Consider the following 15,917-nt stretch of genomic DNA (forward strand, 5'->3'; position numbering starts at 1 on the left):
ATTATTTATTTATTTATGTCCAGTTTGATTACCGGGGAAGTCCACTGGGCCCAGACAGCCCGTTTTCAGTGGAGGCCCAGGGAGAAAGGCTCCATAAAACAGATTACAGTAAAGATAGGAGTCCAATAAAAATAAAAGTACAAGTACAAATACATATCAAATAATACAAAGCAAGAGCAATATTGCCCATAGTGGAAAAATATTGTGCAGATACATTTTAACAAATTCACACAGTTAAAGTCAAAATCTATTTTCAATATTTACAGAGTGTGAGAGATCATATGGGAATTAGCTATAGAAGGTTATAACCAACTATAAGGTGCTTAGGAACTCAGGAGGATACCCTCCCAGGGGCTTTTGTTAAAGAGTTCTAGGTAGGGAGAATGCAGTTATATTTCCATTTGGAGGAGAGGTAGGTGTAGAGCTGAGTTCTGAAGTTGTTTGTGTTTGATATTGTCCTTAGTGTGGAAGGGAGAGTTCCATTTCTTACCTAAGGAGAAGGAGAGGAGAAGTTGTCCAGCAGGACATTTAGGTTTGTGGACAGTAATTACGTTTTAGTGTTCAGATCTGAGAGTTCTATTTGGGGTGTATAGGGGAAGGATGTTAGTTAGCGGGGCATTTGGTTGGATTAAATATTAGTCTATGTGCTGGAGGAAGTCCAGGTAATTTGTGAATTCTAACCATATGAGGGACTGGAGGGTAACACAGTGATGACTGGAATATGTGGCTTTGGTGGCAAATTTAAAAATGTTGTTATAACAGCTTTCAGTTATATATATCAGTGACTGATCTTATTTTACATGGCTGCTAAATACACAATAAAGAGACACTGTTTCCAGATAACTTCATCTATATTTTATACCAAGAGACGACTGACGAAGTAAGCTTCTTGGTCAGCTGAAGCTTTCATAAAGGAACAGTTCAATACCCTAACACCTTATTGTGTGATAGAGCTATTACAATTGTAACAGAATGTTTTAATATGTTGTATACTAAGCTGTTTTCTAAACCTTGGTTACTTTGTTATCATTAAATTAATTGCAATGATTTAAGGCCTTTGACTGCCCTTCAGGACCTTCAGAACTATATCAGTAAATAGTAATCTAATCACTGACTATACTATACAGAAGAACCTGCTAGGCCTTCTTCATTATATTATTTCCAGGTAACGAATGCTTTTTTATGATTAGATGTCATTGCTCCATCTTCGGGCATTATTGTAGATACGTACTGGCTCCGATCTGTGATTAGATGTCATCGCTCCATCTTTGGGCATTATTGTAGATACGTACTGGCTCCGATCTGTGATTAGATGTCATCGCTCCATCTTTGGGCATTATTGTAGATACGTACTGGCTCCGATCTGTGATTAGATGTCATTGCTCCATCTTTGGGCATTATTGTAGATACGTACTGGCTCCGATCTGTGATTAGATGTCATCGCTCCATCTTTGGGCATTATTGTAGATACGTACTGGCTCCGATCTGTGATTAGATGTCATCGCTCCATCTTTGGGCATTATTGTAGATACGTACTGGCTCCGATCTGTGATTAGATGTCATCGCTCCATCTTTGGGCATTATTGTAGATACGTACTGGCTCCAATCTGTGATCCCTGATTGTGCTGCTTTCTATAGGAGCAAAAAATGCTCTTGCTATGTTAACATGGATGTTTACAGGAATCGCTCTTTTGCTGCAAGTATACACAGGCTTAGTTTATTCATAGCCTTGTACTACCTTTCTAAACAATTTTCTAAACATTAACAAATTAAGAATATACACAAAAACATGGAACTGCACAGCACAGGTAGGTCCTTGTATTCTGCTTCTTTGTGTGAGAGAAATGTCGGCTATTTAAAAAGGTCAGTTATGAAAAGAATCTGATGTATATACAGTTTATGTAGAATAACCTAAACAGCATATTATCAATAACAAAAATATCATCTCAAAAATATCTAAACACAAAACATCAACAAAAAAGGTTATACTAGGGAAGGGTTTATGTCCTTTCCCCACTGCTGCGAGACCCCATAGTTGGTATATATAATTAGCAATGGGGTGTGGGGGGGTGCAACTCCACACATGGGGGGCATTACTTTTGGATGTGGTTAGATTTTGTCAATATTTTGTGTTTAGATATTTTTGAGTTTAAATATTTTTGCTGTTGGCATTGCGCTGTTTAGATTATATATCTATACCCACTTATTTTGTCTAATTTCCTATTTGGTTGAATCACAACTAGATGAAAAAAAGTATGGGCTATAAACTTCACCTAGGTGATATTAGAATGGAAGAAAAATGTCTGCCTGTGTGGTATAAAGGAGTGTAGTCTTGACTGCAGCCCAGAAGGCCTAAGTCTGACTGTTGCCTCATCCACTGGAAAAGTCAGGAGGGGGAGGGTGGGAGTGAGCAGATTACACTGGCTTGCCCATCATATGAGAAGAAGGAATAGTGCCCCTATTGTACCGAATTACTCCTATGCAAGTAAAGGGTTGACTGACAGCAATGGTCACAGGGCCAGAGAGATATGGTTTTGGTGTACCAAGTCAGTGACTCATATGCTAGCGTATGTCAGAGCACACACAGGACAGGGAAGGGTAGATAACACCCTCATAGTGATGTGGATGTTTATATCAGCCAACAAAGGGTAGGATAAGGGGCCTAACGACAAAACCCCTGATGAACACCTGTATTATGACCTCTGATGAAGGGAGGGATGATTGTCAGCAGGCAGAAGGCAGAAATACAATAATAGTAATAATAAGAAGAAGAAGAATAACTCTGGGATAACGCTAACCACATTTGAAGATTAGGTTGTCTTATAACACAATGTTTAAGGAATCTTAGATGTACCTTGTAATATGCAGAAAATTCACAAAGTGTGTAATGCAGAAAGGCTTCTAATTTTCATATTAAAAGAATTAGTTCTGGAGATACCAATAGGAACTTGTGAGCATTTTAGCTAGACAGAGCTCTATCTGTCTTTCTAATATCAAGATATCTACCTTATAAACATACCATGTTGGATACTTCCACTTTAAGTCTTGCTATAGCCTATGACCGCACTTCTCTTTGTGAGTGCTCATTGGCTAATTCTTGTAATTCCCAGAAATTGTGAGATGTGAACATGAGGTAGTATTAGCTTCTATGAAAATCTAAATCCTTATTTAAACGTCTTCATTAATATGCATAAAAACCTGGTAATAGTGCTCTATGATAACTTCAGATGGAAAATGGTCTTATAAAATAAAATGTTAATAAAAATGAAAATGAAAAATGTACACACACACACACACACACACACACATATACACACACACCTGCGCGCACGCGCGCGCACACACACACATGCACATATATGTTTTGAATGCAGATCGCAGGGTACGGTGAGGATCAGGAAATCTGCCCTTTTCCTCACTGTAGTGTGCTCTTAGAATAGGTATATATAATTTGCAGGTATGTGTCATTTTTTTCACATTTCAAGCCCCCCTGCAACCCTGACATCCCCTGCAAATTACATATACCAGTTCCAAGATCACACTACAGTGAGGAAAAGGGTAGCTTTCCTGAGCTTCACTGTATAGTGATCTGCATTCAAAATATACAGCTAGTTCGATGTTCTCAGTTCTGATCTTGTGCACTCTTGCTGTCGTAAACGTTCGTTATTCTCATCTCAGTTATTTACATTTCGGTGTTCTGTTAAACTGATGAACTAAAGTAGATCCATATATAAATATATATATATATATATATATATATATATATATATGTGTGTGTGTGTGTGTGTGTGTGTGTGTGTGTGTGTGTGTGTGCATGTTTATATTTATTTATATATATATATATATATATATATATATATATATATATATATATATATATATATACACACACACACACACATACACATACACACACACACACACACACACACACGCACAGACAGGGAAACATATATCCTTTTCTGGCAATACGTTTTCAAAGAAGCCCAATAGTGCAATGACTGTTTTTGTTGTTGTTATTTAGTCACTTAGTCAAGTCCAGCATTTTGAGAACTCAAGGACTTTAGCACACTAGGCCTGTCTGCCAACAACTACTTCTATATGTTTTTGCCAGTTCATATTAATTACTTTAGTAAGACTGTCTATCCATCTTAACCTCTGCTGCCTCCTTTTTCTTTTACCCTCCATCTTTCCCAACATCACTTTCCTAGTGAATCCTGTCTGAACATTATGCTGTCAACATTTCAGAGTTTTAATTTTACAATCAGACCTTCCAGTGAACATTCAAGGTTTATTACATGAAATATTGACTGACCTGATCTTCAAGCAGTCCACAAAATCCGTAAAAGTTGCTGCAATACCACAGTTCAAAAGCACTGATTTTTCTAGTGCAGAGTGCATCTCTCACAGTTGTATTTTATTACTAGGAAAACACCAGCTTTCACTACATGGGCTTTTGTTGAAAAAGTAATGATTTTGCTCTTTAAAATGTTATTAAGTGTTCCTATAGCTTTCCTGACAATAACAAAGCATCTTTTAATTTCATGGCTACCATCCTCATTTACAGAGACCTTTGAGATCTTTGAGGCCATAAAATGAAATCCGTCACTGCTTCCCCTTTTTCCTGGCTATCTGAAAAGAACTGGCTAGACAAGATTATATTATTTTATTTTATTTTTTGTATGTTGAGTAGCAAGCCAGCATTTGTAATGTCTGAGTTCACCTTCTTCAACAGGCTGTTAACTCTTCAACCCAGAATGGTACCGTCTGTACACCTGAGGTTGTTAATATTTCTCCCAGCAATTTTGATTCCAACATCTCATTCATTTAACCCAGCATTTTACCTGATATATTCAGCATATACAACAAACAGGGTGATGAAATATAGTCTTGTTTTACTCCTTTTACTTCAAGTTGAGTTACTGCTTGTTCTGTTTAAAGATTCCTCAGGAGGCAAATCAGGTGACCCAGTATCACCATTTCTCTAAAAACTTGCCAGTTTGTTATGGTCCGTGCAGTCAAAGGCCTTAAAGTAGTCAATAAAGCAAAATTAATTTTTTTTCAGGAAATCTGCTAATTTCTTTATTACACGACAAACCCTTATGACTTTGTCGTGTTGAATTGGCTTATTCTCAGCAAAGCTATGAGCTGTGCTTTGTAGGGTCACCCAAGACAGGCAGGTCATGTCAGTGAGTTCAGACCAACTATGGTCCACTGGGGAAAGTACTGGCAATCCACCCTAGTATTATTGCCAAGAAAACTGTATGGGCAAAAGCAACAAGAGGCATTTCAAATCAATAATGAAAGATGAGACCCTCAGGTCTGAAAGTGTTCAAAGTACTACTGGGAAATACTAGGAAAGAGCACAAAACAAGTGTAAGTAATGCTCGAGATTAGGATGTGTTAGGATTAAAGCCAAAACCATCCATCGGCTGAAGTGTTCAAATATCAAAGTTAAAGTCTGATGCTGACTAGATCTATACATCACTGGAACATGGAACGTAAGAGCTATGAACCAAGAAAAACATGATGTGATTAAAGATGTGAAGATGAAAATAAACATTGTCATCTTTGGAATTAGTGAGCTAAAAGGGACAGAAACAGGTAATTTTGCATCAAATATTTATTTATTTTATTTATTTTTATTTATTTTACATTTGTTTACCAGGAAAGTCCAGCTGGAACAAGGTCCATTTACAGCGGAGGCCTGGGGAGAAAAGCTCCATAACATAATGGTACAAATACAACAAATGACAAAAAAAATTCTGTACAGAGGTATATATACAATCAGAGCTCCATGTCTTTATATGACAACATATAATCCACGAATAACAGAAAATTTCTATACAGTGGCATATATACAGTCTAGGAGATTTTTTGTACCTTAGTTTGATTTGAGCAAGCTTGGTATATAGATAGCAAAACTTTGAATTCCCTATTGGTAGTACAAAGCATAAAAATGAAGGAATGGAATCTGGAAAATAATGCTATTTGGGAGATATGTCATAGCATGAGAAATAGTTTGTAGGATAGTAGTTCCTGATAGGGAGTATTTGAGTAGTACAGAATAGCTGAGGTAAGCAGAGGAGATAAGGTATGGCAAGTTAGGAGGAGAGCAGAAAAGACATTATTGCAAGAGGTGTGACTTTAGTGATGTCTTGAAAAGTGAGATGGATGGTGCAGAGGAGATACTTTGTGGGAGGTTATTCCATTCCCTAGCAATGGTGTGGGAGAACAGACTTTTCCCTGCAGTGTTATTGGCTTTGGTTATGCAGAGCAGGGTTTTGTTGGATGAGCGTAGAGGGCGATTTGCAGAATATTGGTTTAGAAGTTTGTTTAGGTCTGTTTTCCTGATATGAATTAGGATTGGTGATGCATACATTAGGGTAGACAAGAGGTGGGTTTGGGCTAAGGAGATTCTAGCTTGGTCCAATAGGAATTGTTTGTGTTTGTATAGGGTTCCTAGTTTCTTATGTACCTTTGTGATGATTTGTGAGATATGGACATTAAAATTTTGATTGTTATCTATTTCAACCCCGAGCAGCTTAGTGTGAGGGGAGGGGAGATTGTGGTCCCGTTTTTGGAGGTGATAGTGAAGGTAGGAGGTGTGGATTTGGATTTGTTGGGGGTAAAAAGGAGTAATTTGGTCTTGATGGGGTTTAGAATGAGTTGAATATCGGTAATCCATTGTTCCATGGAGCAGAAGGATTCTTGGGTGAGTTTTGAAGAGTGGTTATGGATGGGGCTGAGCAGATTAGAGTGGAGTCGTTTGCGTACTGTATAAGTGATGCATGCCGGGTGGAAGTATGTAATTTGTTAGTGAAAATGGTGAAGAGTAGAGCACCCAGTATTGATCCTTGTGGGACACCTATAGTAATTGGTAATAGAGGAGATAGTGTACTTTGCCATTTAACTGATTGTCTTCTGTCAGAGAGATAGCTTCTAAACCATGAAGTAGTTGAGGGGGTGAAGGATGAGGTTGACAGAGTGTCTAAGAGTAGGTTGTGGGAGACCATATCAAATGCTTTTGATAGATCTAGGAATATGGCTTAGATGAATTTGTTGTTGTTTCTTAGATGGTTAATCTGATTGGTAAAGGAGAGTAGAGCAGTGGTTGTTCTATGGTTTGGGCAGAAACCAAGCTGTGTGGGGTAGAGGAGGTTATGTGAGGATAAGAAGTGCATTACCTGGGTGTGAATACATTTCTCAAGGAGCTTGGAAAGGGGGGACAAGATAGCAATTGGCCCATAGTTTGATAGTTCATAGGAGTTTCTGCTTTTGTGAAAGGGAATTATATGTGACACTTTCCATAGATGGGATACGTAGGTTTCTTGTATAGAGCGGTTTATAAGAATTGAGACAGGGTAGGCTAGTGATTCTGTGAGTTTTATGGCATAGGCTATATCTATGCGTTTTTTGGGTATTGTTAACCTTTTGTGAGGTAGTGTGGTTGCTGTTTTGTGTATGTACAGTAATGAGTTGTTAAATAGTGTGGAGTATATTACTATATTTGTGTGAGGTTGTGTGTGTGTGTGTGTGTGTGTGTGTGTGTGTGTGTGTGTGTGTGTGTGTGTGTGTGTGTGTGTGTGTGTGTGTGTGTGTGTGTGTGTGTGTGTGTGTGTGTGTGTTATGTGGTAGGTAGTGTTTGTTGGTATGTTAGAGTGTATGGCTGTGGTGCAAGCTAGAGTGGTGAGAGTTAGTAGTAGCAGTAGTCCTAGTGTGCCTTGCATGGTGTGGGTGGGGTGTACAGAGGAGGTTGTTGTGAGGTGGAGGGTGTGGAGTGGAAGTGGGAGTGGGTCTGATGACTGAGGGATGGTAATAGGCTGTTGTGGAGGGGGTGGGGATATATGTGCTACAAATGTAGGAGTACTGGCGGCGGGTAGAATTTGGGGGCAGGGAGGGGAGAGAAGTGAGCCCGAAAGGCGAACGGAGTGGGCTAGAGCAAGAGAACCTAAAGCTGCAGAAACCTATCAGTAATAGCAAGAGATTGACTGAGGAAGAAGGTTGGTTAGCCTAAAGATAAGATAAGGTAAGATTCAATAATAATTAATCTGTGGTTAGCTTCCCTAGGAGGGAGTGGGAAGTTGGAACTATAGAATGGGGAGTTTGCTTTAATTAAAAATTCCACCCAGCTATGGTAAGAAGGGTGGATTAGTAGAGTATGTTCCTACCGAGTGGCCAACTTCATTAAAGCTCTCCAAGTTAGAAGCTGAATGGAGCTCAGTGCAGCTGTGCTCACCTCACAAAGAAGGTCACAAAGTATGAGAACATTGTTAAAAACAAATTCAATGACATTCACCTAATAATTGGAAGGCTTGTGTTTACAAGTTGAGAATTCCAAGATCTTGTACTGTGAATCCTGCATAAGAAATGGAGTACAATAAAATTGTTTCAAAAGCAGTGTTCATTCAATGGAACCAAGGTAATGGGAGCAGATAACTAGAAAGGGAATAGTAATAGCATGGGAAGAGGCCAAGAATTTATTTGGACTGCAGGTCAGAGAGTGCCTTCCCTATCAAGGATTGATATCAGAGTATAGACAAAGAAAAAGAAATAGGGGGGTCCTAAATGAAAGACCAGCACTGGTAGAGTTTTTAATAGAATCTAAAACAGAAACTGCCGTTAAAAAAGGAATAATTAGTAAAGCATATAAAATATTGCATAATAATTATAACAATCAATCAGAGTAGCTTAGAAAGGATTGGGAAGAGAGACTGGATAAGCAATTCACAAAGAGGCAATGGGGGATATATGTATATCTACCAAATATGCAACAAAGTCTAGAAGATTTTGGATCTTTGCCTGGAAGTGTTTACATAGGTATTTTTATACCCCAAGTAGACTCCAAAGCATTTTTCCTCAGGTGAACAGCAAATGTTGGAGGTGTGTCAGCCAGGAGGGAGGTGGCTAGGAACATATTTTTTGTGAGTGTAGTGAGCTGGCAGACTTTAGGGATTCCCTGTGTACTGCTCTGTTGGAAATGCTGGGTGAGCAGATTAGAATGACTGGGGAGATTATTTTTTTGAGTTATAATAAAGAATCGGAATTGCCTAGACATAGTAAAGCCTTGCTGAGTCTAATTACGGTAGCTGACAAAAAAGCAATTACTACAAAATAGAAATCAAAGTCTAGACCAACTTTACTAGAAGTAGTGGATATAGTAACACAGATAAAACAACTGGAATTGGGATCTTTAGAAAAGGGAATGAGCGAACTACATAGGAAAAAAATGGGAATTGTGGGAAGAATATATGCAGAGCAGGAAAGAGGGTTTAAGAGGCAGGATTTGAATGAGCCATATAACACTTAAATGACAATGACTGGATGGATTATAAGTGATGTATAAAGTTTGCAACTATAGTTGTTCCAATGGTTTCTGTGATGTATACTGTTTGCAACTAAAGTGGTGTCATTTTGTTTGTTTTTCATTTATATAAATGTAAGATTGCCTATGACATATGTGAAAACTTAATAAATATGTTTGTTGGGAAAAAAGCAGTATTCATTTAGCCAAAAAGGATAATATGATCTCAATCTGACTCCAAGGCAAGCCATTCAACATTACAGTGATACAATTTTATGCATTAACTACAGTGACTACTATTTTGTTGCAAATTTACGTGCTTACTCATGACTACATCTTAGAGTCTGAACAAGATACTTAAGTGAATAGATATTAGAGGAAGCAAAACTGGTGACGATGACAGTAAATAACTAATGTAAACAACTTGGATGTGTACCGGTTTAAACACAAAAGTGTCCATGTTCATGGACCCACTTATGAACTTTTGAATCAAGGAAGAGGAATAATTTGGGATTCAACAAGAAGTAAGAAATAAAAAGTATCAACGATATAAGTGAAATATTAAATAACCACTTAAAAAGATGGCACAAACTACATTTTATGGAACAAAGACAGTGACAAAGTATACACACACACACACACACACACACACACACACAGATATATATATATATATATATATATATATATATATATATATATATATATATATATATATATATAAAGAATATAAAGTAGAAGAAACAGTATTAGTGGTAGAAAATGCATACAAAATGTATCTGCAAACAGCAAGTTCAATTCTACTTGTCCTCGTTAGTGTCCCCAACAGACAAATTAGCATTCTTAATCTTACGACTATCTTACTATGCTAAACAGATTCCAGACTAAAAGCATTTCTATTACACATAGTAGGAGACAAACCATGATATTCACTAACATAGTGTGCAGACCAGTAACTGGGATTTGCACGACATTGCTAGTATGCAGTCCTGATGAACCATGGTTCAGTGTGCTTTACATCCGGGGAATGACATGAAGCTATGAAGATTCTACAGTAGAGTGCAGCAGAGCAAAACTGCACACTATATATGTGTGATGCAGCGGAGCAGGACTGCACACTATATATGTGTGATGCAGCGGAGCAGGACTGCACACTATATATGTGTGATGCAGCGGAGCAGGACTGCACACTATATATGTGTGATGCAGCGGAGCAGGACTGCACACTATATATGTGTGATGCAGCGGAGCAGGACTGCACACTATATATGTGTGATGCAGCAGAGCAGAACTGCACACCATATATGTGTGATGCAGCAGAGCAGAACTGCACACTATATATGTGTGATGCAGCAGAGCAGAATTGCACACTATATATGTTTGATGCAGCAGAGCAGGACTGCACACTATATATGTGTGATGCAGTGGAGCAGGACTGCACACTATATATGTGTGATGCAGCGGAGCAGGACTGCACACTATATATGTGTGATGCAGCGGAGTAGGACTGCACACTATATATGTGTGATGCAGCGGAGCAGGACTGCACACTATATATGTGTGATTCAGCTGAGCAGGACTGCACACTATATATGTGTGTGATGCAGTGGAGCAGGACTGCACACTATATATGTGTGATGCAGCGGAGCAGGACTGCATACTATATATGTGTGATGCAGCAGAGTAGAACTGCACACTATATATGTGTGATGCAGCGGAGCAGGACTGCACACTATATATGTGTGATGCAGTGGAGCAGGACTGCACACTATATATGTGTGATGCAGCGGAGCAGGACTGCACACTATAAATGTGTGATGCAGCAGAGCAGGACTACACACTATAAATGTGTGATGCAGCAGAGCAGGACTGCACACTATAAATGTGTGATGCAGCAGAGCAGGACTGCACACTATAAATGTGTGATGCAGCAGAGCAGGACTGCACACTATATATGTGTGATGTAGTGGAATATTTCAGTCTCTAAGCTACCAACAAAATTATGTGAGCATAGTGTCCTCAGCATGCTTACAAACAACCAGCTATGTAAACTGTTTTACCAGCTGTATGAGCACAGAAGCAGCATCAAGAAATCTATAGTCATGCAGCTGGTCATACTGTTTTCCTCAAATCAGGCTGCTTGCAAGCATGAAGATCACAGTGAACAATAATGACTGTCATGGGACTGCAGTGCATTGGTCTCCTTTGGTCACATGCATGCCTGGGTGTGATTCCTGAATAGCAACACCTGCTTAGCATTTACATTACCATATATGTAAAGGTTGGGGCCTCATGACAGACAGCCTACTTTGCTGCTGGCAGGCTGAAGGTGTGCATGACACTCTTTTGCTGTATGCAGCATTGTTACTTTAGAATTTCTCTGGACATTCATCCCCATCTTGCACATACTTGTTGATGGTGTTGCTTTCATGTTAGCAGATGTACACATCACCATTTAAGATGGATCAGACTATCTTGCTGCCTACAGGTATGAGTCATCCACATTTATACTCTCATAAAATTGTGTGTGGGGGGTATGTCCCTAGCCACACTCTCTTACTTAAGTATAACAACACCATAGATGCAGGAACATTGGGGAAAGGGCAAGTCTCATCTTGATTAAACAGGATTTTCCATAAAAGCATCTTTAGATGCAAGAGTATTCACTGTTTGTCTGTCGTTCTCCCTCACTCTGTGTACATATATACATATACAGATATATAGAGTTACCAAAACTATGATTAAATTAACTAAGAAATGTAGTAAACTAAAACTAACAAATATTAATATAAAACATACTTCTAAGTTAAAATGCATAAAAAATTAACTCACTTTAAAAAAATGATGAAATTGTGGACTAGAGTAGAAAACCATCCAAAGAACCATGGAATACTCCTTTCATGAAAACTTCTTCAAGAAACTACCTAAGACCGTATTCAAGTGACAGTTTATACATTTACTAAAGCCTACTGAATTCAGTGAGAAACTGCAATTCGTATCAAACAATCTTCTTCTTCTTTTGGCTGCTCCCATTAGGGGTCGCCACAGCAGATCATCTGTTTCCATTTCTTCCTGTCCTCTGCATCTTGCTCTGTCATACCAACCACCTGCATGTCCTCTCTCACCACATCCATAAACCTTATCTTAGGCCTTCCTCTTTTCCTGTTACCTGGCAGCTTCATCCTTAGCATCTTTTTCTCAATAGACTCTGCATCCCTCCTCAGCACATGTCCAAACCAACATAATCTTGCCTCTCTGGCTTTGTCTCCAAACCTTCCAACCTGTGCTGACCCTCTAATATACTTATTCCTAATCCTGTCCATCCTTGTCACACCCAGTGCAAATCTTAACATCCTTAAATCTGCCACGTCCATCTCTGACTCCTGCCTTTTTGTCAATGCCACTGTCTCCAGCCCATATAACATAGCTGGTCTCGCTACCCTCTTGTAGACCTTCCCTTTCACTCTTACTAGTACTTGTCTGTCACAAATCACTCCTGACACTCTTCTCCACCCACTGCTTCCTGCCTGTACTCGCTTCTTCACCTGTCTTCCAGACTCACCATTACTCTGAACTGTTGATCCCAAGTATTTAAACTCATCCACCTTTGCCACCTCTACTCCCTGCATCCTCACCATTCCTCTATCCTCCCTCTCATTCACACACATATATTCTGCTTGGTCCTGCTGACCTTCATTCCTCTTCTCTCTAGAACATATCTCCACCTCTCCAGGGTCTTTTCCACCTGTTCCCTACTCTCACTACAGATCACAATGTCATCTGCAAACATCATAGTCCACAGGGATTCCTGTCTGATCTCGTCTGTCAACATGTCCATCACCATTGCAAATAAAGGCTCAGAGCTGATTCTTGATGTAATCTCATCTCCACCTTCAACGCATCCGTCACTCCCACCGCAGACCTCACTGCTGTCACACTACCCTCGTACATATCCTGTACCACTCTTACATACTTCCCTGACACTCCCAACTTCCTCATACAATACCACAACTCCTCTCTAGGCACCCTGTCATATGATTTCTCTAAGTCCACAAAGACACAATGCAACTCCTTCTGACCTTCTCTGTATTTCTCCATCAACACTCTCAGAGCAAACATCACATCTGTAGTGCTCTTTCCTGGCATTAAACCATACTGCTATCACTAATCATTACCTCCCTTCTTAACCTAGCTTCCACTACTCTTTCCCATAACTTCATGCTGTGACTGATCAATTTAATCCCTCTGTAGTTACTACAGCTCTGCACATCACCCTTATTCTTAAAAATCGGTACCAAAACACTTTTTCTCCATTTCTCAGGCATCCTCTCACTTTCCAAGATTTCATTAAACAATCTAGTTAAAAGCTCCACTGCCATTTCACCTAAATACCACCATGCTTCCACAGGTATATCATCTGGACCAACAACCTTTCCATTCTTCATCCACTTCATAGCTATCCTTACTTCCTCCTTGCTAATCCACTGCACTTCATGATTCACTATCTGCACCTCATCCAACCTTCTCTCCCTCTCATTCTCTTCATTCATCAGCCCCTGAAAATATTATTTCCATCTGCTCAACACACTCTCCTCGCTTGTATGTTTCCCTCATTATCCTTTATCACCCTTACCTGCTGTACATCTTTACTAGCTCGGTCACTCTGTCTAGCCAATTGGTACAGGTCCTTTTCTCCCTCCTTAGTGTCCAACCTTTCATACAACTCTTCATATGCCTTATTCTTAGCCTTCGCCACCTGTCTCTTTGCCATGCACCTCATCTCCTTATACTCCTGTCTACCTTCTTCATCTCTCTGACAATCCCACTTCTTCGCCAACCTCTTTCTCTGTATACTCTCCTGTACTTCCTCATTCCACCACCAGGTTTCCTTGTCCTCTTTCCTCTGTCCAGATGTCACACCAAGCACCTTTCTAGCTGTCTCCCTTACCATCTCTGCTGTAGTTACCCAGCTATTTGGTAACTCTTCACTGACACCCTATCAAACAATATGAAGGAAAATATGGTAAATAAAATATATGAGGGTCTGGTTTGTGTAATAAATGAATGAACTTGTATTAAAGGATCAGAGAACTCATTTTGGGACTTGTGGTTTTCTTACACATCCCAAACCTCACTCCATAAAATTATACACAACATATTTCATTTCATTACCCACTCTCCACTTCTCTGAACCCTTTGCGTATGTTGTCCCAACCCATGGATCTTCAGGCTTCCCACACATTCAGTCCCATGTACATACATTACCGTCTTTGCTTACCTTTGAGACATGGTATGTTACCCCGAGGACTCTATTTAGCAGAAGTTTGGGGTCATCCTGCCAGGGACGGACATGTGTTTGTTTAAGAGTAGACTTAGCAGGTTGACACTGTTTCTCCCACTGGTAGTATCCTGGCAGTAGTCTGGGAGCCAGTGCTGTGCTATGCTTAGCAGTGCGTATTATTAGATTTGCATGATATTTTGCCTTCTGGCATTGATTTCCCCTTCGTCACTTGTTATATATGTGTCATGTATCCTTGACACATGTGTACGTACACTGTATGGGGACCTGGGAACTTCTACACTTTATTACAATAACACCTCACATCTGGACTTACTGCAGTACTCCAGTTCACATATGTATGTTCTGTAGTCAGTTATGGCACATATGACTGTATACTGATGCCTTTCACATGTTCAGTTTGGTTATACTATGGTGAGGACATGTTTACTACTACCCCATTCACCTGTACTTCTGTTATGGCTTGGTGGATAGCTACTGGGACTATGGTGTATAGGGTCCTGGGTTCGTGACCTGCATAGCTGTTTATTTTGTTGCCGGGCTGACAAAGGCCTGTTGGATACAGAGTGATTAAGGCACTTTAAAGCAGTTGCAAGGCCTTAAGCCTGCTTACTAGTGCGTACATATGCTTACTATTGTCTATCTATGCTTACACCTGCTTACTAGTGCCTTATTCTGTCTGACACTGATATGTCACATGTGCATTAATTGTGGTACTCCAGTTCATATATATAAGCTATTTAGTGGGTTTTGCAACAAAAATATTGGTTATAACGTGTTTTGCCATGTAAAATAGACTGTGCTACAGTGGGACTCAAACCGGGAATGTCTGCTCATTGGTTCAGATGTAATACCCACTACACTATTGTTGTTCTGCTTCACTTGCATATTTCTACCATAATGTAATATCCATGTTTCCTTCCCCTGGCTCCCGAGCTCCACGTACACAGCATCCATCCATTCTCCAGTTGCTAGCCCAGCCATACCACACCTCCACACATTTCCCTCTCTGCACGTGTCGGTACTCCTCCATTACACTGTCTCAACTCAAGCTTCTGCAGGCTCTTCATCCATTTAGTCCACGTACATACAAGCCTTCCCTTGATCCTCTTCTGATACTGGTGGAAATATCTATGTGACTCACAAGTTTGGTTCATCCTGCCAGGGACGGACCTGTTGTTGTGTCATGAGTAGACTTAGCTGGTCTACACTGTTTCTCCAACTAGTAGCATCCTGCCAGGGGTTTGAGAAGTGTTGTTTTGCTCACACACCAGTCCAGCCTCATCTCCTGGTCCCATGGAACCAATGCCCCAG

This window comes from Protopterus annectens, chromosome 9.part0, assembly GCF_019279795.1.
Source record: "Protopterus annectens isolate FY-2018-M chromosome 9.part0, PAN1.0, whole genome shotgun sequence".
NCBI classification, from domain to species: Eukaryota; Metazoa; Chordata; order Ceratodontiformes; family Protopteridae; genus Protopterus; species Protopterus annectens.